The following is a 27,042-nucleotide window of genomic DNA, read 5'->3' on the forward strand; positions in this document are numbered from 1 at the left end:
CAAATCAGAGCAAAACATTTATAGAAAATCAAGGTACAGCATTCATAATGTTACAACTTATCACAGAAAATCAAAACACAGTGTTCACAATGACATAATAACTCAACAACTTATCACTAAAATGGCCACATAGTTTTAACCAAAGTGGTCACATAGTTTTGAACAAAGTACAATCATTTAATCAGTAAATCACTTAGTAACTCAATCATTCAATCACAAAGTAGAAAAATAAGGTCAAGGCCCTTTGCCCATGGGGCACACTAAGTTACAAATCAGTCAGTATTCAGTCATCAGTCACTATTCAGTCATCAGTCACTAGTCAGTCACCACTCACTGCTCAGTACCCTCTTAAGGGGTAGTGGAAAATACACAGGCCATCCACCCATCGGTGACAAATAAATCACAATTTCATCCCTACTCAGTACCCACAAAGAGGTCTTTTCATCTTGACTTGGGGCAGGCTTTCAGCTTCCATGGTCCCAGCTCCTGCTCAAATATAACCACCTTCCACCTGAGTTCAAAGGCAGACAGCTCCCAATTCCTTGTCCAGCTCTCCATGCAGTACCTAGTCCCTACTGAGGCTCATAGTGTCCAGTCCATCCAAAATCCCTCACAGTCTCTGTTCCTGGGAACACAAGGCTCAACAAAGCCATAAGAACATTCATGCACATCAACAAAGCTACACCAATATTTGTGCAATATACTGGCACCACAGTCATGCTTCCTCAGTCTTTTGCAGTTCTGGCTAGCCATCAGAAATCCTCAGCAGCTCCAGCAGCCCCTTAGAAGTCTTCACCAGCTTCATTCTAAAAATCAAAATTACTTTCTTCCATTCTCAAAATCAAAATCACTTCCTCCACAGAATTTCCAGTCCAACAGTACAGCCCAGCTGTCAGGTGCTCATCCCAAGAAATTATGAGTATCAAGATAGTTCTCTTCCTTAAATATAGTATAGCTCCTCCCTGTTCAGCCCCTTCCTGTTATGTCAGAAATAGGGGATCATACCTTTTGTTTCGTTAACAGAGGCTTAATTTGAAACTAGGTGCTAGGTGTCTCTCAGCTTTCCAATACAAAGGCATCTTCAAATTTCAATAGTATTACAGCCCCTAATAATGAAACAGGTCTTGTGAGTTACAAATATCATCTTCAGATGTAGAAATGTAAAGAGTTGAACATTAATAAGCTCCTTATGATTTATCATTTCTGTTTACCTATTTTACACTTCTCTTGAGTATTGTATTTCAAAGTCAATTCTTCTATTCTGCTCTGTTCTTTTCTTCAGGAATGCTTGAAAATCCTCTATCTCATTGAATAGCCACATTTTCCCCTGAAGGATTGTACTCAGCTTATTGGGTAGGTGATTCTTGGTTATAATCCTGGCTCCTTTGCCCTCCAGAATATCATATTTCAAGCCCTCTGAGCCTTTTAATTTAGACCCTGATAAATTGTATGTTATTCTGACTGTGTCTTCAACATACTTGAATTGTATCTTTCTGGCTGCTTGCAATATTTTCTCATTGATTTAGGAGCACTGGTATTTTGCTATAATATTCCTGGCAGTTTTCCTTTTGGCCTCTTTCTGGAGGTGATCAGGAAATTCTTTCAATTTCTATTTTACCCTCTGGTTCTAGAATATCATGGCTTTCAGTTAGTCCAATAATTTTTAAATTGTCTCTCCTCAATCTATTTTCCAGGTAAATTGCTTTTTCAATGAGATATTTCTAATTTTTTTTCTATTTTTTCTATTCTTTTGGTTTTGTTTTATTGCTTATTGATATCTCGTAAAGTCATTAGCTTCCATCTGATCACTTCTCATTTTTAAGGAATTTTTTTTAAAGCAATTGGGGTTAAGTAACTTGCTCAAGATTACATAGCCAGTTATTTTGTGTGTGTACTATGTGAGGCCGGAACTCATCCTGGGTCTATCAACTCCAGGGCTGCTGCTTTTACTAACTGCACCACCTGGCCTTCCCTAGGAATTTTTTTTTCAGCGAGCTTTTCTACCTCCTTTTTCTTTTCAGCCAATTCTGCTTTTTAAGGAGTTTATTTTTTCTTCAGTGAATTTTTGTGCCTTTTTCCCATGTGGACAATCTATTTTTTATGAAAACATTCTTCTCCTCATTGGCTTTTTGGACCTCTTTTATCCTTTGGCCTAGTGGTTTTTAGGTGTTATTTTTTTCAGTATTTTATATTTGCATCTCATTTTTAAAGCTGTGACTCATTTTTCATATTTTTCTTGCATTATTCCCACTTCTCTTCTTAATTTTTCCTTTACCTGGTTTTCAAAATTATTTTTGAATTCTTCCATGGCCTGAGATGAATTCACAGGTTTCTTGCAGGCTTTGGATGTAGGAGCTTTGACATTCTTATCTTCTTCTAAGTGTGTGTTTTGATTTTCATTTTTACCATATTCACTTTGCACAATCAGAGAATTTCACCCCCATCTTGAGTCATTTCCCCATCCTATTACTTGACATAACTATTTGTTAAAGTAGGGCTCTGCTTCCTGATTGGAGGGCACATTGTCCCAAGCTTTACTTGTTTTATGCAGCTGTTTTCTGAGATACTTCTAGAGATCCATAAATTTTCAGTTCTTTTAAGGTTGGTATGATCTAAGGAGAGGTGTTTACTCTTCTCCTCCTTGGTGCTCTGGAATGTGAGTGACTACAAAGCACTATTTTTTGCCCTAGAACTGTGACAAGGGTCCCTTTTCTACTGTGACCAAAAGCTAGTGTGGTAATGCTTCTTCTCATCTTGGAACTTCCACACAGGACTTTGACCCTGATCCTAGTATAAGCAAAGAAACAAAATCCTGTCTCAGTGCTAGCAGAGAGACCCCTGTAATCTTCTTCTGGACAGTTGTTCAGCCCCTTTATCATCTATGGGAAGAGAGCTCCAGAAGAAGCTGCTTGTGCTACTGATTTAGACTCCCAATGATGATATACAGGTTCGGGGAACCCCCTTGAACTCTGATTGAATCATCCCATTTGATGAGATATTTGCATGAGGCCATAATTGTGTCTCTGCCCAAATCTTTGTTACTAGCTTGGACTTCCATTGTCCATCTACTTCCCACCCTTGAGCCTATCAAAATATCTATACCCAAATCAATTGTTATCTGACCTCATTAACTCCTCCTGAAGACCCTTCCCACACTCATTACTGAAGTCTGATCTCATTAACTCCCTCTGAAAACCCTCCCCAAAATCCTCCTCTAGATTACTCCTAGCTTCCTCCCACAGCCTTTCTTTATATAAGGCCCCATCTTGCCTCCATGTGTGTGAGAGTGCCATAGAATTTTCTAGCATAGACTTACTCTGTGTCAAATACAGGAGAACTTTTAATAAACTTTGCTTTTCTTTGGGTGAGAGAAGACTTGAGTAAAATTCATTTGGCAGGACCTGGTGTATTGGTATTTTGGGTCTCGAGCACACATAAACCCTCTTAATTTTGGGGGGGTTCCCTGGGATGTCCTCCTCTATGACATAGTTTGTGGGGAAATACTCTTTGAGCATGATGAGGAAATCCTGTGAGGGTGGCTCTACTTCAGGAGAATTTCCACTAAGTGCCAGCAGCTAATTAAGTGGTGTCTGTCCCTGAAGCCATCAGACCAGGCCACCCTGGACCAGATCTTCAACCACCCCTAGATGCTTCACTCAGATGTGGGGAAATCTGAGGACTGATTTATGGCTGAACACCATTGACACAGCCACATTTATCATGAGCTCCAGCAACAAAAACCTGTACCTCAAAGATTCAAGGACAGCTAAAGGGGGTTCCAGAGCCTGCACCTCATCACCAAGGCTGGTCCCTATTTTTCTAGGGCTCAGTCTGAGCTGGAGCAGCCTGCATTGTATGTGTTCATCTCTCACCCTGGTGCAACAGACTTTTCCTGTCAAACTTCTAAGTGGTCACAGGTCAGAAAATTGTTTCAATTTGTCTTTTTGTAGGTTCTGCTGCTCTAGAATTTGTTTCTAGTCATAAATTTAAAGTATTTGTTAGGTTTTGGGGGACAGCTCTCTTCTATCTTGGCTTTGCCTCCATAATGGCTACTCTAAAGGATGAGTCATTCAACCATTTCCGAAATTAGCCTACTAAATAATAACTTAACAAATATTTCTATACCTTGTCCATTAGCATAACATAATATTTTGGATGCATCAATGGGACTATTTTCTTTGTGATGTCATGTTTTCTTCATAAGTATAGGTAATAGCACATACATACTTCCTCTTTTGGGGCAATTCTTATCAGTTCCCTCCAAAAACCTTCACAATTTATCAAAAAATGGTGTCCTTCCTTTTAATTTTTCTTTATTTCTCTTCGTACAAGTACAACTTTCCAGCTATTAATTTGTCATTTTTCTCTCTCACATCAGGATGAATGATGTGTAACTAGAAAATATAATTTTTCCAACGTGATTGAGATATGGTGTGTGTATGTATATATATATATATATATGTATGTATGTATGTATGTATACACCCACATATATGTATATATTTGTTTATATCAGAGGGTATCTGGGTGTATGAATGCATATGTGATTGTATGTATATATGTGTACAGGTATATATAGAGGACACAGGACCAATTGAATAGAAAGGAATGATATTTAAAAGGTAAAATTTAGAGGTGAGATAGGAATATAATGAAAATTGATTGGGAGAAACAGTATAGAGTAAATTATCCCATATAAAAGAGATGAGAAAATGGGAGGGGAAGAACAGGAAGACAAAAAGGGATGTGACAACCTTATTCTTATTGAATTTGGTTTAGGGAGGGAATGACATATACACTAAGTAGTGCATCTCAGTCTACAGGACAATAGAGGGGAAGGGGATGAAAGGGGGGATGACAGATGTGAGGCCAGGTTAGGAGGGAGGGAAGTTGGAAGCATACATTTTTGAGAAGGGACAGGGTCAAAGTAAAGAATTTAAAAATTGGGGGGTTGGGATAGGATGGAGGGAAATGTAGTCAGTCTTTCACAATATATCCAATATGGAAATGTTTTGCATAGCTACACATGTACAACCTATATTGAATTGCTTTCCTTCCAAGTAGGGGTTGGTGACAAGGGACGAAGGGAAAGAATCTGGAATTCAAAGTTTTAAAATCAAATATTTTTAAAAATGTATATTATTATTTCTTTTTACATGGAACTGGGAAATAAGATGTACAGGCACTGGGTTATGGAGATCCATCTTGCCCTACTGGAAAGATGGAGGGGGTGTGAGGATGATATTAGAAAAGGGCCAATTGGGGGAGGGAGTATACAGTGGGATCACTGTTTTGGGGTGGTGGTTGGGAGAGTAAAACACTATTTAAAAAGCCTATAAAATATAGTTGACAAAATGCGAAAAAAAAAGTACAATTTAGATGGTGGCCTAGAAGCAGTACATTCTTTCACCTCCCCAACAGTCACTTCAAATATGTATAAAATACGATTCTAAACAAATTTTAGAGCTACAGAATCCACGAAGTTACTGAGAGAAACAAATCTCCCACTGGACGCAGCCCAGCAGACCTTAGATTGGAACAAATGGAAGCTAATGACTTTATGAGAAATCAAGGTACTATAAAAAATCAGAACAAATGAAAAAATAGAAGGTAAAGTGAAATATCTCATTGGAAAAACCACTGACCTGGAAAAAAATCAAGGAGAAGTAATTTTAAAATTATTGGACTACATGATTGCCATGATAAAAAAAAAGAGCCTAGACAACATCTTTCAAGAAATTATCAAGCAAAATATCTCTGATATTCTAGAACCTGAGGGCAAAATAGATATTGAAAGTATTCACTGATCAGCTCTTGAAAGAGATCCCAAAAAGAAAACTTCTAGCATTATTACAGCCAAATTCCAGAGTTCCCAGGTCAAGGAGAAAATACTGCAAGCAGTCATTTAGAAACAATTTGAATATTGTGGAAACACAATCAGGATAACCAAGAAGTAACAGCTTCTACTTTAAGGGATCAGAGGGCTTGGAATATGATATTCCAGAGGTCAAAGGAACTAGAATTAAAACAAAGAATCACCTACCCATCAAAACTGAATATAATGTTCCATGGAAAAATATGGTTATTCAATGAAATAGAGGATTTTCAAGAATTCTTGATGAAAAAAACAGAGCTGAACAGAAAATATGACTTTCAAATACAAGAAGCAAGAGAAGCATAAGAAGGTAAACAAGAAAAAGAAATCATAAGGAAGTTATTAAAGTTGAGCTATTTACATTCCTACAGGGAAAAATGATAATTACAACTCATAAAACTTTTCTCAGTATGAGGATAGTTGAAGGAAATATATATGTATATATATTTATATATATTTATATGTACATATAGGAGGTTGTATGTGTGTATAAATATATATGTGAGTGTGTGCATATGTATGTACATGTATATATAGACAAAGGGTACGAGATGACTTTAATATGAAGGGATTATATCTAAAAAAATAAAAATAAGATGTGAGAGAGGAATATATTGGGAGGAGATAGGGAGAGATAGATTAGGGTAAAGTATCTCATATAAAAGAGGCAAGAGAAAACTGTTACAGTGGAGGGGAAGAGCTGGAAGGTGAAAGGGAATGGGTCAACTTTACTCTCATTGATTTTGGAATAAGGAGAGAATAACATACACATTCAAATGGGTATCTTACCCTACAGGAAAATAGGGGGGAAGTGTACAAGAGGGGGGATGATGCGAGACCAGAGTGGGGGAGAAGGTAGTTAGAAGCAAAAACTTTTGAAAAGTGACAGAGTCAAAGGAGAAAATAGAATAAGTGGGAGGAGGGATAGGATGGAGGGAATTATAGTTAGCCTTTCATAATATAACTACTATGGAAATGTTTTGCATAACTATACATATACAGCCTATAGTGAATTGCTTATCTTCCCAGTGGGGGTGGGTGAGGACAGAAGAAGGGGAAAAGTCTGGAAGTCAAAGTTTTAAAAACAAATGTTAAAAAAATTGTTTTTTACATGCAACAGGGAAATAAGATATATAGGCACTGGGGTATAGAAATCCATCTTGCCCTACTACAAAGTTGGTGGGGGGGGATGAGGGACAATATAATTGAGAACAGATTAGGGGAAGGGGTATTCATTAGTCTCACTATTTTTGGGTATGGGATAAGTGATAGATGGGGAGAAAAATTTGTAAATCAAAGTCTCTTGGAAATGAATGCTGAAAACAAAAAAAAAAATAAATAAATTGGAAAATTATATATATATAAAAGAATTTGCACAGGCAAATAAAAAGCATAAACAGTGAGGGGGATAGGGTGGGGTGAAAGACACAGATAGCATTCTTAAATGTGAATGTGAATATGATGAACTCTACCATAAAACAGAAGCAGACAGCAAAATGGATTAAAAGCCTTAATCCTACAATATAATGTTTACAAGGAACACATTTGAAATGAGTATACACACAGGGTAAAAGTGAAACACTGAAGTAGAATATATCATGCTTCAGCTAAAGTTCAAAAACATAAAAGCAGGCATAGCAATCCTAATTTCAGACAAAGCACAAGTTAAAACATATCTAATTTAAAGAGATAAGGCAGGAAACTATATCCTGCTAAAATGCACCACAGACAATGAAATAATATCATTACTAAACATATATGCACCAAGTGGTATAGCATCCAGATTATTGGAGGAGAATTTAAGACAGTTACAGGAAGAAATAGCCAGTAGAATTATACAAGTGGGTGACCTTAACCTCCCCCTCTCTGGACTTGATAAATCTAACCTCAAAATAAACAAGAAAGAAGTAAAGGTGGTTAATAGGATTTTAGAATATTTAGACATGTTAGACTTCTAGAAAAAAGTTGAATGGGGAAAAAAAGTAATATGACTTTTTATCAGCAATACATGGTACCTACACAAAACTTGACCATAAAATCCTCACAATCCAATGCAGAAAGGCAGAAATTTTAAATGTATCCTTTTCAGATCATGATGCAATAAAAATTACATGTAATAAAGGGCCATGGAAATACAGAGTAAGAATGAATTGGAAACTAAATAATCTCATTCTAAAGAATGAGTCAGTGAAACAAAAAAATCATAGAAACAATCAATACTTCATTAAGAAGAATGGCAAAAATTATTCTAAATACCAAAATTATGGGATGCAGTAAAAACAGTTCTGAGGGGAAATTTTATATCTCTGAATGCTTACATGAATAAAATAGAGAAAAAAAGAGATCAATGAATTGGGCATGGAACTAAAAAAAAAAACTATAGAAAGAACAAATTTAAAAATCGTCAATTCAATAGCAAATTGGACATACTGAAAACCAAAGGAGAAATTCATAAAATTGAAGTTAAGAAACCAATTGAACTAATAAATAAAATTAAAAATCAATAAAGAGGCAATTAAAACAATAATTAGGTACTATTTTGACTAATTGTATGCCCATAAATTGGACAATCTTAGTGAAATGGATGAATATTTACAAAAATATAAATTGCCCATATTAAGAGAAGAAGAAATACTTAAATAACCCCATCTCAGAAAAAGAAATTGAACATGCCATTAATGAACTCCCTAGGAAAAAAATCTCCAGGGCCAGATGGATTTGCAAGTGAATTCTATCAAATATTTAAAGAACAATTAATTCCCATACTATATATACTATTTAGGAAAATAGCTTAAAAAGTCCTAACAAATTCTATTTATGATACAAATATGATATTGATATCTAAACTAGGAAAAGTCAAAACAGAAAAAAATGTATAGATCAATTTCCTTAATGAATAAAGATCCAAGAATTTAAATAAAATAAAACCACAACGATTGCAGCAATTTATCATGAATATAATACATTATGATCAGGTAGGATTTATAGTAGGAATGCAGGACTGGTTCAATATTAGGAAACCTATCAGTATATTGGTCATATGAAAAACAAAACTAACAGAAGCAATATGATTATCTCAATAGATGTAGAAAAAGCTTTTGACAAAATACAACACCCATTCCTAATAAAAACACTAGAGAGTATAGGAATAAATGGAGTCTTCCTTAAAATGATAAGTATCTGCCTAAAATTATCATCAAGCATTATAAGTAATGGGGATAAGATAGAAGAATTTCCAATAAGATTGGGGGTTAAACAAGGATGTCCATTATCACCACTGTTACTCAATATGGTACTAGAAATGTTAGCTTTAACAATAAGAGAAGAAAAAGAATTTGAAGGAATTAGAATAGGCAAAGAAGTAACTAAGCTATCATTTTTGTAGATGACATGATATTATACTTAGAGAATCAAGTAAAAAACTACCTGAAGTAATAAACAATTTTAGCAAATTGTAGGATATAAAATATACCCACATATATCCTCAGCATTTCTATATTTTACTAACAAAGCCCAAAAGCAAGAGATAGAAAGATAAATTCCACTTAGAGTTACTGTGGAAGTTATAAAGTATTTGGGAGTCTACCTGCCAAAGGAAAGCCAGGGACTATATGAACACAATTTAAAACACATTTCTGACAAATGAAGTCAGATCTAAATAACTGGAAAAACATTAGTTGCTTGTAGGTAGGGTGAGCTAATATAATAATAATAACAATTCTATTGAAATTAATTTATTCAGTGTCATGACAATCAAACTACAAAAAATTATATTGTAGAACTAGAAATAATAATATCAAAATTCATCTGTAAGAACAAAAGGTCCAGAATATCAAAGGAATTAATGAAAAGAAATGTTAAGGAAGGTGATCTAGCTGTATCAGGTATTACATTTTATTATAAATCAGCAATTATCAAAACTATTTGGTATTGACTAAGAAATTGAGTGGTGGTTCAGTGGAATAAGTTAGGTATACAAGACACAGTAGTCAATGACTATAGTAATCTGCTGTTTGGTAAACCCAAAGATCCCGGCTTCTGGGATAAGAAGTCACTATCTAAAAAAAACATTCTGGGAAAAATTGGAAAATAGCATAGCATACACTAGACATAGATCCATATCTTACACCATATACCAAAATGAAGTTCAAATGGGTACATAATTTAGATATAAAGGCTGATACTGTAAGCAAATTAAAAGACCAAAGATTAATTTACCTGTCAGATTTATGTAGAATGGAGGAATTTATGACCAAACAAGAGTTAGAAAACATTACAAAATGCAAAATGGATAATTTTACTACATTAAATTGAAAAGTTTTTGTGCAAAGTCAATGCAACCGAGATTAGGAGGGAAAGCAGAAAATGGGATAGAATTTTTTACAACCTGTGTCTCTGATGAAGCCTCATTTCTTAAGTATATAGAGAAGTGAGTCAAATTTATAAGAATATAATCATTCCCCATTTGATAAATGGTCAAACGATTTGAATAGACAGTTTTCAAAGGAAGAAATTAAAGCTATCTATGATTATATGAAAAAATGCCCTTAATCACTAATGATTAGAGAAATGAAAATCAAAACAGCTCTTAGATACCACATCATACCTATCAGACTAGTTAACATGATACAACAGGTAAATTGTAAATGCTGGAGAAGATGTGGGAAAATTAGAACACTGATGTATTGTTGATGGAGTTGTGAACTGATCCAACTATTCTGGAGAGCAATTTGGAACTATGCCCAAAGGGCTATTAAACTGTGAAGACCCTTTGACCTAGCAGTACTACTTCTTGGGCTGTATCCCAAAGAGTTCATACATATGGGGAAATGAAATATATGTACAAAAATATTTATAGCATCTCTTTTTATGGCAGCGAAGAACTGGAAATTGAGGTGATGTTCATCAATTGGGGAATGGCTGAACAAGTTTTGGCATATGAATATAATGGAATATTGTTGTGATATAAGAGATGATGAGCAGGAGGACTTCAGAAAAATCTAGAAAGGCTTATATGAACTGATGCTGATTGAAGTGAGTAGAATCATAACATTGTACACAGTAACATCTACATTGTGTGATGACTGCTTTGATAGACTTGGCTCTTCTTAGCAATGCAAGGACCTAAAACAACTCCAAAAGTCTCATCATGGAAAATGCCATCCTTATCCATACAAAGAAATACATAGTCTGATTGTAGATCAAAGCATAGTATTTGCTCTATTTTTTTTAGTTTAGTTTTGTTTTTCCTTCCTCATGGTTCCAACCATATGTTTTAACTCTGCTATACAACATGACTAAATGTAAAGTCAAGCACAAGCATCTTTCCAGAGGAAAGCTGCTGTGAACAGCTTTAAGATTCTGATTACACAGTATAGAGGGCTCTCTATTTATTCAGCAGTAAATTAAAGCAAAACATTCACAGAAACCAAAGCACAGCTTTCACACTATTATAACATAACAAGTTTTCACTAAAATGGCCACATAGTTTTCACCAAAGTGGTCACAGTTTTAAACAAAAGCTATCATTCAGTAAGTCCTTAACTCAATCATCCCTAAGGAGTAGGCCTCCTTAAGGGACACAAAGTACAAAGGTCAAAGTTCTCCACCCCTGGGTCACAGTAAATAATGATCTTCTCAATCAATTCACGTATCCAAGTAAAGTCTTCTTTCATCTTGACTCGAGGCTGGCTCTTAGCTTCCATGGTTCCTCTTATACAGTCCCAGCTCCTGCCCAAATCTACCCAACTGTCACCTGGATTCAAAGGCAGGGAGCTCTCAGCTCCTTGTCCATTTCCTTGTCCAGGTCCTTGTCCAGTTCTCATTCTATATTGAAGCTCACAGTGTCCAGTCCACCTCAAATCCTTCACAGATCCTGTTTCTGGAAAGACAAAGCTTAATAGAGCGAAAACAACATTCATGCACATTGCTGGCACCATCATCAATTCACTATCTGCCTGTTAAATCAGCAAAGACCCACAAACAAGGCGCAAGAGGTCAACACAAATGATTAGTAAAGTCCCAGGACCTCTGAAATTCGCCTCCAGGACTTCTGTAAATAGACAACCAGAAAATCCCTTTTCAGGGCTTCCAGTAAGGTCCCAGGGCTTTTGTACAAAGTATCACAAACAAGCATCAACACAGACAGAATAGACAAACACAGAGTGCTGGGATACTACGACTTTTCTCCTTCTGGACTCTGCCACTTCTCAGTTCTCACTTCTTCTCTCTGCAACCTGGGCCTCTCCTTATATATGCTCATTACCTCCTCCCCTTCCTGTTGTTGATGCAACAGGAGTTCAGAAGTTCTAGAGTTCACAATTTCTGCTCCTCAACAAAGACGATATAATCTTTGGAAAGAACTGAAACAAAGTATCAACTAAATAGTCGAAAAAAGATGTTAAGTACTTCTTTGCTTACCATTATGCTCATGTAAAAATATGTTTAATAAGAATGAATATGTAGATCCTATATTTATTGGATTGCCAGAATCTTGGGAAGGGTGGAAGGCAGGGACGTGGAAAAATTTTAAAACTTATGGAAGTGGGGCAGTTAGATGGCACAGTGAATAGAGCACTGAACCTGGAGTCAGGAGGACCTGAGTTCAAATTCAGCCTCAGACACTTGACACTTGCTGTGTGACCTTGGGCAAGTCTTTTAACCTTATTGCCTTGCCTTCTCCCCTCCAAAAAAAAAAAAACCCCGATACTTATGGAAGTGAATGTTGCAAACTCAAATAAATTAATTTTATTTTAAATAATCATCTATTGTCTTAGAATATTAATATAAAAATAAATAAGAATAATGCATCCCCCTCTAGGTAGGAGATATTTGGATCAGAAGTTTATGAAAAAGCATGAATGGGTTTGTATTTGTTTTTAACAGTAATCCTCACAAAAATATAATTATAGTCTCTTATGTCTAACAGTCAGATGATTTGTTTTATTAATTGATGCTTCTGTGAAGTGATGTTACAAAAAAAGAATTATTCAAAGAATATTCTGCTACATGTACCTGCAATAAAAGTACCATCCAAAATAATAGAAGAGACAAAGTATTATGAAAATAAGCTCCTTGAAGATACTATAGAGGGATTAATGGCCTTGTTAAATTGGATGGATATGTGAACTGCATCATGATAAATATTCTGATCATAATTCTTTACTTTTAACACCAACAAATTTCATTATTTTGGAGTCCTTGAAGTAAGATTTCCCAATGTAAAGGCAAATATTTCTCCCTACCTTCCATTAATTGTTATATTTTGAACCAAATGTTTTTTCAACTACCTAAACAGGCCTTCTTCAAAGTGGCATTTTAACAAAACTTTGGATTTAAAAGATATAGAATTTTCTCTAACATTTCTTTCTTTTTTTTTTAAAGCAATTGGGGTCAAGTAACTTGCTCACGGTTACACGGCCAGGTGTTTCTGGGTGGGTGCTAAGTGTCTGAGCCCGGATTTGATCCAGGTCATCCCGACACTGGAACCGGTGCTCTTACTTGCTGTGCTACCTGGCTGCACCCACTAACATTTCTTTTAATATTTTGTGTTCAATCATATTCTTAATAGTTTTTCCTCTGCATGACTTTTACTATGAAATAGCATAGCTACCTGAGTTCTAAGAAATGAGGCAAGATCTTCCATACAAATAGCAAATTATCCCCTGGCTCTGTAATACCCGTGACTCTATGTGTAAACCATCCATAGAACCATATCTACCTCTTGAACGGTCATTTATATTCAAAGATGCCACTACAATCACCTTTCAATAAGTCATTTTCATCTTTCAGGATATGAAGGAACACAGCTACAAATAAGTGTATAGTTTATAGTGAGCCTTCCTTCTTGCTTCCGAGATTTCAGAAATTTAGGGCAGCAGAAATATCACTGGGCTTGAAGTAAGATTATTTAGTCCTAGCTATGAGCTCTACTGCTTATTACAATGGTGAGTTTTGACAATTAATTTAATTTTAATATAAAAAGGAATGCAGGGTTATAATGTTAATTCTTTTGAAATATTATTTAGTTTGATAGTACCTTTTTACATTATTTAACAAACTTTATTTTAAAGTTTGTCTCTTGAAGGGGTGGGAAAGAATGCAGTAGGGAAGTACAGGTGTTTGAAAAACAAGAGATATCAACATAATTTTACTTTAAAAACTTGAAATGTTGATCATTCAAATTACTGTAATCATTATTAGTCAAAGAGAAGCAGCTTTCTTTTTAATGTTGAACTGAATTTTATTTATGTTGTTAACCATTTCCAATTAACTTTGTGTTTTATTATTTTTTTCATTTTAAATATTCTTTAATCTTTTAATTTTGAATTCTCAATTCTCTCCTTCCCTCTCTCCCATGCCACCCCCAACTAATGAGAAGGTAAGAAATATGATGTCAATTACAAATGTGAACACATGAAAAAGGATGTTTTCATATTGGCAATATTTCCCCAAAAAAAGACAGAAAAGAAGAAAGTGAGAAAATTTGCTTCAATTTATATTCAGAGATCATCAGTTGCCTCTCTGGATGTGGATGTTATGTTTTCATCATGAGTCTTTTAGAATTGTCTTGTATCATTTTATTGATCACAGCACCCAAGTCTTTCACAGTTCACTACCTTTTTTTTTTTAAAGCAATTGGGGTTAAGTAACTTGCTCAAGGTTACACGGCCAGTTATTTCTGGGTGTGGTGCTAAGTGTCTGAGCCCGGATTCGATCCCCAGGTCATCCCGACACTGGGGCCGGTGCTCTTACTCGCTGAGCTACCTGGCCACCCCTAAGAATGGGGTTAAGTAACTTGCTCAAGGTTACATGGCCAGGTATTTCTGGGTGGGTGCTAAATGTCTGAGCCTGGATTCGATCCCCAGGTCATCCCGACACTGGGGCTGGTGCTCTTACTCGCTGTGCTACCTGGTTGCCCCTACAGTTCATCATTCTTACAGCATTGCTGTTACTGTGTACAGTGATCTCCCAGCTTTTCTTACTTTACTTCACATAAGTTCATATAGGTATTGACATGTTTTTTTTTAAACCACCCCCCTCATAATTTCTTACATCATGATAGCACTCCACCACAATCATATGCCACAACTTGTTCAGTAAATTCCCAATTGATGAACATCTCTTCAACTGTGATTTGCTATATTCAAGCTGTTGGAGGGGGATTTTTGAAGAATTCAGATGGGTTTCTGCCTCTTATCTGCCATCTTGGCTCTGCTATCTCAACAGGAGCAACTATCTTATTGTTCTCACTTTCCCAGAGCTGGGCTAGTCACATCTCCTCCTAAGGTATCTTGGAGTAACCTTTAGGTAGTTAGGTTGGTCTGCACTCCTATTTGCTCTAGCCCCTATTCTGAATGTTTTTATTTCACTAATAGCCACCAGTGGCTATTGCCATCAATTTATTACCTCATTTAATATCAATTAACTTTTATCAAGTAAAATTTACCTCCAAGATAAAGAACCATGAATACAAATATTTCTCCCCAACAACTATTATTTATATAAATCATGAATGCTTTGGCTACTATGAATTTGACCAAGAGAGCTACAGAGGATATGAGGATTGCTTATCATCTATGCTATATTGTGACTCCATTCACAGTTTCTGGTTAGCTATATCTACTATGCTATGTTTGAGGCTAAAGCAGGGATCCTACTAGCTTTAAATCGGTCATTCTATTTTCCAAATCAGTAACATTGAAAGTGCAAATAATATTGTAAAAACAATACCTAATATTATAACATTTAAAAGATGGGGAAATTTTAAGAGATAATTGACTCTTACTCCCTTATTTTTGTGTTACTGTTGACCCATATATCCATAGTCAATATATCTTGTTATATTGAATGTCAATGACAATGCATACCAAATATATTAAATATTTAGGAGCTTCCTAATTTAGCAGTTATTAGAGAGAGATATCAGCTAAATTTTGACAAGACCCCTGGGAAAAAGAGAAAAGTTCATTCTGTTTGGATACATGTTTATCAAAATCTACAATTACATTAACAATCATTTTATGCTTTTGAAATATTTCTTTATAAATCCTCCTAAAATATGCATAAATGATCAGATGAAAATAAATGCTTTCTAAGATTTTTTTCTGACTCACAATCCCAATGAACCTATAAAGCTTCACTATGGTACAAAGACAACCATCAGTTTTTGAAAGTTACATACAGATTATGTAAGTATATTAATATTTGTCATCAAAGCCCTATATAATATAACCCCTTCCTACCTTTCTAGTCTTCTTGCATCTTACTATTTGTTACACATCCTTTGATAGAGTGACACCAATTTCCTGACTGTTCTACAAATAAGGCACTGTTTCTCTCCACTCCAAACATTTTCTCTATCTATCCTCAATGGCTAGAACACTCTACCTACTTATTTCTCTGGCTTCTACAGATCCCAAGTAAAATCACATTTTTTACTGGGAGACTTTCCATCCCCTCTTAGTTCTACTACCTCCTTACTGTTAATTATTTTTTTAATTATTTCCTACTTAATATATACATAGAGTCTGTTCATATATTTGTTTGAAAGATATCCCCACCCTTTTTAAACTCCATGAGGGCAGGAATGCCTTCTTGACTTTATCTTCAATACTTAGCACCATGCCTGGCACACAGTAGGAACTTTGTAATTATTTTTATTTATTAATTGATATTTACATAACTTATCTGCATGTACAAACATATTTATTTTAACACACTTTAGCAAACACAGTACCTTTTCTCTACTACTGATAGTCATCATACAGTTCACTTCTATCATTCACTGAAATATAATTGATAATTCTGAAAGTTATGACAATGACCCACAGAGACCCAATATTACCTATGTAGGATAATTAAAGCAACATGTAACTACTTTTGTAAGTAACTAGCTAACGTGTGTATGGCAAATATATCAAGATCATGGACACCCAAAAGCAATAAAATCTAATCAACACTGGTTATACAGAAGATAACCCAGGATTCATCATACTTTGGAAAGGAATATACAGCTAGTAAAATATATCATATAATTGAGAACTCAAAATATCACTGAAGAGGTATGATTGTCAATTCATTAAAGTTTTATAGATGCCCATTTGTTTAAAAAATGGCACAGAGAAAGACCTAAACACTTACTAGTATCACACCAAAGTGAAGGCCATTTATGCATTCCTGAGAATTCTCTTTTTTTTAGACACTAGCTAATTCATCCTTAATATATACATGTAACTTGAAACAGATCTGTGGAAAGGGGGTTATCTGATACATTAATTCTAGTTATTTAACTATCTGCTATGAATTTAGTATCACAGTGTCATATCAATAACAGTAAATCAACACTTAGGATTTATCCATTTTATTTCAGATTTGAGTAGTTCTCATCCATGGTCATTTTTCCTCTAGGGTTTAAATGACTTTCTCAAAAGAAAGTTCACATTTTAAGACTGATATATAACCATCTACCATTTAATCTTTCTCTATTATAGAGAAAGAAACATCTCACCTGTAGCTAAAAATTTTATTACTTGCTTTTCAATTCATTCTATTGTTTTGTAATCTATATAATGATAAACTAACAATCTACTAAAATACCTTCCTGTTCAAGGAATAAGAAGGAACTATTTGACCTATTTTATGCAGAAGCAAAGGGAATTTTTGTTAGGTGAAAACTAGCATGGTTTGCAGAACAAGTTTTATAAAACACACAAGGATATTATATACCTCTTTCTTGGAATGATAAAATATTTCAGTAGATAGGTCACTGTCTTACTCAGACAGGAATATCTGTGTCCTTTCCCCACTTCCTATAATGGTTATCACATAAAAGTCCTTATCATGTTTAAGAAGTTCCATTAATAATGTTATCACTGATTCTTTTTCCCCTTAGGTTTCCAGTATCGTTAATTCTCTCTTGAGTGCTTAATTAAAGGTATTTCTCTTTACTTCTTCCTAATCTCATCAAATCCCTCACAATATTCATCACTGATATAGTTCTGCAAATGGCCACATATGCCTTGATATTCACAGACACTTTGGAATCCATCATGCTCTGAAAATAGAGTGAAGCCACAGAAATGCCTGCTAACCAGCATAGTCTTGTTTGTGCCATGATTCTGTTTCACAAGTAGAGAGAATAGTTTTTATAATACTACCTTAATGAGAATTGGATTAAAGAATTTTATAATTCAAAGTGATCATAGCACCCATTTAGTTTGACACATGCTTGATAAGGAATGCTCAGTAAACACACTTAATAAATGATCACTCTGTGAAAAGAAACCTTACGAAGCAGCTTACGTATAGCTCTAAATAATATGAAATTTTTATCATATGAGGTCTAAAATTTTCATTTGACAATATTTACTCAATTATCCTTGAATACTCTTCAGGTATCAAGCATAACCAGTCAAATCCTTCTTACGCATAACAGCCTTTCAGATATACTGAGATATTTATACTCTGCCCCCAGCATTTTTTCTTTCAGCTCCTTCAATATTTGTCTTATTTGGCTTAGATTCAAAGACTGTTTCCATCTTGATTGCTCTCAAATGGATTCTTTTTTTTCTTACATATACATACATATATTTGAATATGTGATTTTAAAACTTTCAATTCCAGATTCATTCCCTTCCTTCCTTATCACCCACCCTTACTGGGAAGATAAGCAGTTCAGTATAGGTTGTACATGTGTGGCTAATGCAAAACAATAACGTAGTAGATATATTGTAAAAGACTGATTATATTTCCCTCCCTCCTATCCCACCTCCCACTTGTTCTATTCTCTACTTTGATCCCATCCCTTTTCAAAAGTGGGTGCTTCCAACTTCCCTCCGCCCTCCCCCCCAGGCTACTCTCCTTTCCATCATCCCCCCTCTCATCCCCTTCCCCCCTATTCTCTTGGAGGGTGAGATACCCTATTTAGTGTGTATTTCACTCCATCCTCAAGCCAGATTCAATGGAAATAAGGTTGACCCATTCCCTTTTGCCTTCCTATTTTTTCCCCTCCATTGTAACCATTTTCCCTTGCCTCTTCTGTATGAGAGAGTTTACCCCAATTTGTGTCTACCCATCTGCTCTCATTATATTCCTCTTACCTCTTAATTTCACCTTTTAAGTATCATCCCTTCCTGTTAAATTGGTCCTGTGCCCTCTGTCTATATATATCTGTAAACATATATACACACATTCAAAAATGTATTCATATGCTCATATACTCTCATATACAGACACACAGATATATTTCTAATACCTTCAATTAATGGGAAAATTTCATAAGTTACAATTATCACTTTTCCATGTAGGAATGTTAATAGTTCAACTTTAATAAGTTCCTTATGATTTCTTTTCCTTGGTTACCTTCTCATGCTTGTCTTGCTTTTTGTATCTGAATGTCAAATTTTCTATTGAACTCTAGTTTTTTCACCAAGAATGCTTGACAGTCCTCTATTCCACTGAATGACCATATTTTCACCTGAAACATCATACTCAGTTTTCCTGGGTAGGTGACTCTTGGTTTTAATCCCAGCTCCTTTGACCTCTGGAAAATCATATTCCAAGCCCTTCGATCCTTCAGTGTAGAAGCTGCCAGATCCTGGGTACTGATTATGTTTCCACAATATTCAAATTGTTTCTTCCTGCATGCTTGTAATATTCTCTCCTTAATCTGGGAATTCTGGAACATGGCTATAATATTCCTAGGAGTTTTGTTTTGGGGATCTTTTTCAGGAGGTGATCGGTGGATTCTTTCACCTCTATTTTGCCCTCTGGTACTAAAACATCAGGGCAGTTTTCTTTGAGAACTTCCTGGATGATGATTTCTAGTTTCTTACTTTGGTCATGGCTTTCAGGTAGTCCAATAATTTTTAAATTATCTCTCCTGGATCTATTTTCCAGGTCAGTGGTTTTTTCCATGAGATATTTCACATTTCCTTCTATTCTTTCATTTGTTTGGATCTGTTTAACAGTATCTTGATTTCTCATAAAGTGATTAGCTTCCATTTGCTCCAATGTAATTCTGAAGCAATGATTCTCCTCATTGGGCTTTTGAGATTCTTTTTCCATCTGGCAAATTTTGCTTTTTAAGGCATTCTTCTCCTCATTGCCTTTTTCAGCCCCCTTTGCCATTTGAATCAGTCTGTTTTTTTAAGGTATTATTTTCCTCAGTCCAGCTGTTGACTCTCATTTCATAATTTTCTTGCATTTTTCTCATTTCTCTTCTGAATTTTTCTTCCACTTCTCTTTTCTGCTTCTTAAGGTCCTCTATGGCCTATAAGCAGCTTCTATTTTCCTTTGAAGCTTTTGGTGCAGGAGTTCTGACTTCACTGTTTTCCTCCTGTTCCATGCTTTGCTCCTTTTTGTCCCCAAAATAGGAGTGTAATGTTGGAATCTTCTGTCTGCTTTGTTTCCTTTGCCTGCTCATTTTGCCACTCAATGATTTGACTTTTGGGTTTTTTGTCACAGTAGGACTCTACCACCAGACAGGGGAGCTTTCCTCCCAAATGCTGGGGTTTTCTCAGCTGCTGGAAGTATTACATGGGTGCCCTCTATGAGGTCACCACACTCTCTGGCAAGCTGGACACACATCCGAGGACCTCCACCCTAAACTGCAATCCAGATCCAAGCTGGTTAAAGCAAGAGCGATTACTCATACTGGTGCTTGTTCCCCCTAGACTCTGCAGGACTGGAGCTGAAGCTGCCACATGGCACTGGCTGGATGTACCAGGTCTCAACTGCTTCTCACCCCGGGGGTAAAAGCCATGCACTCCTACTTACTGGTCGCAAGGTACAGACTGCACTGGCCTCTCACTTTGTCCTTCACATCTACGTGTTGATAAATCTGGAAATGGCCACAGCTGCTGCTGATCTGGAATCCCTCTGGCTGGCCCTAGGGCAAAAGCCTCGTTGTGGGGCTGGGCTCAGCTCCCAGAGCACTGGGCTGGAAGATTCCTGCTGGCCTGCCAGGCTGTCCTCAGCTGGAGGTTACCTTCTCTGTGTCATTTTGTGGGTTCTGCAGCTCCTAAGTTTGTTTAGAGTCCCCTTTTTACATGGACTGGGGAAGGTGGAAGCAGGAGCAGATCAGAGGTCCTGCTTCTACTCTGCCATCTTGTCTCCACCCCCTCTCAACTGGATTCTTGTAAGATTTTCAATATCATTCCTTTTTTTTTTTGTTTTGTTTTTCTGGAGGGCAATTGGGGTTAAGTGACTTGCCCAAGGTCGCATGGCTAGTATTTGTGTTATGTGTCTGAGGTTGGATTTGAACTCAGGTCCTCCTGACTTCAGGGCCAGCGCTCTATTCACTGTACCACCTAGCCGCTCCCTCCAATATCATTCCTAAACTGGTATGCTCCTTTTTGACTCTCTCAAAACCTGCAAAATCATAAAATCTTAGGACCAGAAGAGAGTTTATAGCACATCTAATCTATTTGCTTAATTTTTTTTTTGGTGGATGGGATTAGGAAACAATGATGGAATGGTTTGCAAAAATCCAAGGTTCCTTCAAGCTCATATATTCTTGAGCACAAATAGAGTATTCAAATACTTAATTTCAGAAACTGTATGGTAGAGTGTATAGAGACATGGCCTGGAAACTAGAAAAATCTTGGTTCATTTTCCCTTTGACAATACTTGAACTCTAAATGACCCTAAGGAGGTCATTTAATTCATCAGTTCTTCACACAAATTTCTAAAACTCTACATTGTAGAGACAATATCAAAACGAATTTTAGAGTTAGTTTCTTTATCCAGAAGTTCCCCATGCTAATTAAATTACAATCCCAAATCTCTTCACCATGCTATACACAATTTCAAGTATATGTAAGCCTGGACTGAAAATCCCCCAAATCAGTTATTTGGAATATTGGAGTATTTAAGAGAGATCAGTATTTATGTAATAATGTTAAAATTGAGAATATTAAATCTTAGGTATAAACAAATTCAACTCAATCCATTGTAATTAAGGTTTTATTGGGACCATATTCTAAATCACAAATAAGGCCCTTAAGCATGACTTTGGGATCCAGGACTTGCTAAAGTTATGAAACAGGTAAAGTTCTCCACTCTATGTCCATTTCTTAATCTTGTGCTCCTATAGGATCCCAATAGACTTTCTCTGGTTATAAAGGGCCCTCATTATAGCTCACCACCGAGTTCTGCTTTCCACAGAAGTAGTATATGCTCCAATCTTTTTATGATCCCCTCTCACCAGAAAAAATTATGTCTTCCCTTTGTTTTATATTCAGAGGATTAGGAGATTAAAAGCCTGATCTTTTTAATAAATCAAAATGTGGTATTGATGAATATGTGTGTCGAAAACTCTAAGTGTTTCCTAGGTAGATAGGAATAGGGAGGCAATACCTGTCCCCCTACCTATCAACTGTATTTTGAACATATACTGTACACACAATTGGTAATTTACATATGTATGTATATGTGTGTGTATAGATATAGATGTAGATATATACATGAAAATGTCCCTCTTCCTCCAGGGGATTGGGTTCAACTCAATAAGTATTTATTAGTAACCAACTATGCATGAGTGTATTTTCAAAATACAGCTGGCAGAAGGATATGTATTCCCTCCCTAGATACCTAGAAGATACTTAGAAGTAGCTTTATTCAAATAGAAATGTAGAATTGCAAGTATTTTTTTAAGCAACAAAGCATCACAGAAATGCTTCCAAAAATCTAAACATACTTTGTATACCCATAAAGGTAATACTGAAATAGGAAGAAAGTCATAAGCTTATACTTGGGTCAGAAATATATGGATCTAGTATTACTCTAAGTCCCAAAATTTATTGCAAGTTTTTGGTAAAGAACTGGACAGAGAAATGAAGTATAAAAATTAACACACAGGATTAAGTGGTTTTTTTTATGTTTACTATTTTTGATTAATTGTAGGGATTATTAAGAAAAGTAGATACTATAAACATAATCCCATGTTGTCCCAGACTAATTCATCTGCAGCCCTTTAAACAAGTTATATTGGCTATTATTCCTCTTAGGAAAAAGTTTCATTTGGAGTCCAATCCAAATGAATGAGAAATACGGAAAATCCATAGTTATCAGGAGACATACTTGCATGAAGAGTAGGGTGTATATAGGTGTGTGTCAGTTGTACCTTCTCTCAAATCAACCAACTGTTCTAAATAAAATGTGAAATCTGTTAAAAAAAAACTGTGTGTTAAATGGAGGAGAAACACTAATACCACTTTCTTAAAGCTCAGTAAAAAATGATATTGACAACTTGCTGTCAGGTTGTTTCTTAGCAAAGGATGGTTTGTTCAAGGACACAAAAGACAGATTCTCTGCAGCTTCTGCATGATTGACGTGAAGTAGAACAGAACACAAATGTGGATGAAAGTGAGTGAAAGAAAATTCCAGGAAAAGTCTACAAGTCTACTTCAGGAAATAGAACAAACCTGAGAAGTGAGGATAAGGAATATCACAATGCTTTAAGAAGAGAGTTTCCGACTCCATTTGGACAAAGGCATTGAAGCACTAATTAGGGCAATCCACTAAATAAGATACTTTTCAAATGTGACAACTATAATCAAACTGAATGCATGTCATTTCCATTTTTGTACATAATGTAAAAAAGTTTAATTTTTAGTGTCACCTTTTGGGGGCTCAGACAGCCTCTCTCTCTGAGTTCAGGTCTGTTGTAAGTGGATACAGAGCACTAAGCAGTATGTGTTGATCTCATCTGTGGTCAGGGCACCCTAACCTCTAGGAAGTGCTGAGGAGTCCAGATTGTGTGCTGTCACATAATGCACCCTGTTACTCTGAGATTTATCTCGGGTACTAAGGGTAATTGCACAGGTATACACAAGCTGTTTAGGACACAACCTCCCTGTTTTATGACTATCCCCTCACCTCTCCCCTCCCCCACAAGCTCTTCTCAAGCTCTGCAAGTGCACTTTGGGGATTTAAAGGATGAAGCATGACGGGGCAAGTGAGAGAGATGTAACAGTATGCCGGTCCTGCCAATAAAGCTGTGCCTCTTTCCATTTCCACTGGCTTGACTTCTCCTTTATGTGAACATGTAGGACATGTCCAGATGTGCACTGAAGACCTGGGAAAAGTAAGACTCAGCTAGAAACCCAAGGAACACTACAGTCACCTACTTGCAGTTAATAACATTTAGGATGTTTGTCTGTTTGTTTGTTTGTTTTAAATATGAATGTGTTGGAGCACCAGGTATGATGCTTTGAGTGATACAAGGAAAAGTGAATAATGGCAGCCATAACAGAGAAGAAAGAATGATCAGTGTATACTGTGAACAATCAACATTCTTAAGCAGAGGAGATATATGCTTTAGTAAAGATGCTAAATGAAAACTTGCTAAATTCAATGGGTTACTGAAAACATTCTTATGCAGATTTTCATATTTCAGGAAAGGCAAAATATAAATAAATATTCCTCTGATTTATCAAGGACTCTTGACAAAGATTCAAACAAACTGCATCAGACCTATGGCAGAGCTTTACAGTAAGAAGTCAAACTATGTATGCCAGATATTTGTAGTAGGATAAAATGTCCCCTGATCTCAAGAATAAAACAAATTATCTTATAAATATAAAGAAGAATACACAAGATATAGTAAAAAAAATACTGGTCTGAAAGTCTCGAGTCTTAGAATTCATGTTGGGCCATTATTTGCCTCCTAGACTCTAAAGAATTCATATAATGTCTCAGGAACTCATTTCTACATGTGGCAGACAACAACCTGGTAAAACTGTAAGAATCAAGGGCAAAGGGCTCAGTCTCTCCCCAGACTCCGCCATGTTGGGGCTGTTGAGCCATGCTGCCGCAGCCTCGGCCTCTGGCACCCTTCCAGGCCTCGGTGCCTTGGCTCCGTTGCCCCAGACCCAGACCTTGTTGCGGGCGGCCCCAGCCATGCTCCAGCAGGCCCGGGACTATGCAGCCTTGACGTCCCTGCCCCCAAGAGTGGGGCGGCCAGCGGGCGCATCATGGTAGTCATCCAGGCTATGGTGGATGTGCAATTCGATGAGGGGCTCCCTCCCATCCTCAATGCCCTCGGTGTGCAGGACAGGGAAACCAGGATGGTTCTGGAGGTGGCCCAACATCTGGGTGAGAGCACAGTCCAGACCATTGCTATGGATGGTACTGAAGGCTTGGTCAGAGGGCAGAAGGCCCCAATCTGGTGCCCCAATCAAAATCCCTGTGGGACCTGAGATGCTAGGAAGAATCACGAATGTGATTGGAGAGCCGATCGATGAAAGGGGTCCAATCAAAACCAAACAGTTTGCTGAAATTCATGCTGAGGCTCCTGAATTCATAGAGATGAGTGTAGAGCAAGAAATCCTGGTTACTGGCATCAAAGTTGTGGATCTTTTGGCCCCATATGCCAAGGGTGGCAAAACTGGTCTGTTTGGTGGTGCTAGTGTGGGAAAGACTGTATTGATTATGGAACTCATCAACAAAGTTGCCAAGGCCCATGGTGGTTATTCTGTGTTTGCTGGAGTTGTTGAAAGGACCCAAGAAGGCAATGACTTGTACCATGAGATGACTGAGTCGGGTGTTATCAATCTGAGGGATGCCACTTCCAAGGTAGCATTGCTATATGGCCAGATGAATGAACCACCTGGCGCTCGGGCTCGGGTAGCCTTGACTGGCCTCACTGTGGCTGAATACTTCAGAGACCAAGAGGGTCAAGATGTACTGCTTTTCATTGATAACATGTTCCAATTCACTCAGGCTGGCTCAGAGATGTCTGCTTTACTAGGCAGAATCCCCTCTGCTGTCGGTTACCAGCCCACTTTAGCCACTGATATGGGCACCATGCAGGAAAGAATTAGCACAACCAAGAAGGGTTCCATCACCTCTGTGCAAGCCATCTATGTGCCTGCTGATGACTTGACTGACACAGCTCCTGCCACCACCTTTGCCCATTTGGATGATACCACTGTGCTATCCTGGGCCATTGCTGAGCTGGGCATTACCCTGCAGTGGATCCTCTGGACTCCACTTCTCAGAACATGGACCCCAACATTGTTGGCAATGAGCACTATGATGTTGCTTCAGGTGTGCAAAAGATTCTGCAGGAATATAAGTCCCTTCAGGACATCATTGCTATCCTTGGTATGGATGAGTTGTCTGAAGAAGATAAGTTGACAGTGTCTTGGGCCAGGAAAATCCAGCATTTCTTGTCACAGCCATTCCAGGTTGCTGAAGTATTCACAGGACATATGGGGAAGTTGGTGCCCCTGAAAGAAACCATTAAGGGATTCTAGCAAATCTTAGCAGGTCAGTATGACCATCTCCCAGAGCATGCCTTCTATATCGTCGGACCCATTGAAGAAGCCATGACAAAAGCTGAAAAACTGGCTGAAGAGCACTCATGAGGAGTCACCTTCATCTGCCACACATCCTTCAATTTCAGTTGTCTGAGCAAAATACACGAGAACTGTCATTGGGAAATCTGTGTACTGTCTGAAGACTATTTAAACTTTTGAATAAAATGTACATCTCATAGTCCCCCCGCAAAAAAAAAAAATCAAGGGCAAAGTTTTGCTCTTCTGCCCTAATTTTGCCTGTCTAAACTTGAACCTAACTGGCATAATCATTTATAGTATTGCCTTCCTAGCATAATATAGAAGTTTGAAGGAATTTCCCGTTCACAACCTAAATAAAAAGTGAGTATAAGGGAATTCTCATTGGAACGAATTTGTTTGCTTTTGGGGGGTAAGATAAAATCCTTGACCTGAAGGACTGCTTAATATATGTGCTGGTAAGGATACGACTAACAAAAAAGCTTGAAAATGTCAATTGGTCCTAGACATCTTTGATAGTCTGAAAAGAGAAACATAACATCCTTTTTGAGGAGCAGTACCAGCAAGAAAACAAACTTCTATCAGAAAGTAGTAGCTCTACTGAGAAATTTACAGCAGACAATGGCAGCAGCTCTACAGAGAAGAAGCACATGTAAGATTTAGATATAGAGAGGATCAGCAACTAAGGAAACTGAAGGGAGGAGCAATGACGTGTAGCAAACTGTTAGGAAATTGAGCTGGAAATAGTGTTCAAGCTGAGGAAACAGCTCTGGGATAATGAACTTCCTGTAGACTAGCCTCTTTTCCACTGGTGTCATGAGAATTTGTTGAAGATCATACATCATCCTAAGAATGGATTTTGAGGGG

The 27,042-nt window shown here is 36.8% G+C and overlaps 1 protein-coding gene and 1 pseudogene across 1 annotated transcript in view; one reads left to right on the forward strand and one right to left on the reverse strand.

The window, feature by feature from the left end:
* The window catches only part of DPP10 (dipeptidyl peptidase like 10), a 1,061,638-nt gene that overhangs the window by 555,353 nt on the left and 479,243 nt on the right, over nt 1–27,042 (reverse strand). The window lies entirely within an intron of this gene.
* On the forward strand, nt 24,644–26,381 carry LOC138146053 (ATP synthase subunit beta, mitochondrial pseudogene; annotated as a pseudogene).

The sequence above is a fragment of the Petaurus breviceps genome, unplaced genomic scaffold (assembly GCF_028583685.1).
Source record: "Petaurus breviceps papuanus isolate PSGF00001 unplaced genomic scaffold, PetGlider_PUasm1.0 90752, whole genome shotgun sequence".
Classification (NCBI taxonomy): Eukaryota; Metazoa; Chordata; class Mammalia; order Diprotodontia; family Petauridae; genus Petaurus; species Petaurus breviceps.